We start from the raw sequence: 233 nt of genomic DNA on the forward strand, positions 1-233 counted from the left end.
GGGCTGAGCGCCGCCGGGGAGGAGGGCGTGTGGCCACAGGGTTGGCAGCGCCCGTGTGGGGCAGTTGTGCTGCTTGGGGCCGTGACAGGCTCTGTGTTCGCAGGGATCGCCGGGCGGCACCTGAGGCGGCAGAAGGAAGAGCTCCAGCTCATCTGTGAGGGTGAGCGAGGGCAGCGGGCTGTCAGCGGGGGCTGGCGGGGGGGGCTGGCATCACCGCCCCGGCCGGCGGGGGG

General features: G+C 74.2%; 1 long non-coding RNA gene across 1 annotated transcript in view; it reads left to right on the forward strand.

The window, feature by feature from the left end:
* The first annotated feature begins 6 nt into the window (after nt 1-6).
* The window catches only part of LOC108445311, a 766-nt gene continuing 539 nt past the window's right edge, over nt 7-233 (forward strand). Inside the window, exon 1 of the long non-coding RNA XR_001860131.1 lies at nt 7-160. This is a non-coding gene — a long non-coding RNA (uncharacterized LOC108445311). The remainder of the gene's footprint in view (nt 161-233) is intronic.

Source organism: Corvus brachyrhynchos, unplaced genomic scaffold, assembly GCF_000691975.1.
Source record: "Corvus brachyrhynchos isolate BGI_N302 unplaced genomic scaffold, ASM69197v1 scaffold370, whole genome shotgun sequence".
In the NCBI taxonomy this organism is placed as follows: Eukaryota; Metazoa; Chordata; class Aves; order Passeriformes; family Corvidae; genus Corvus; species Corvus brachyrhynchos.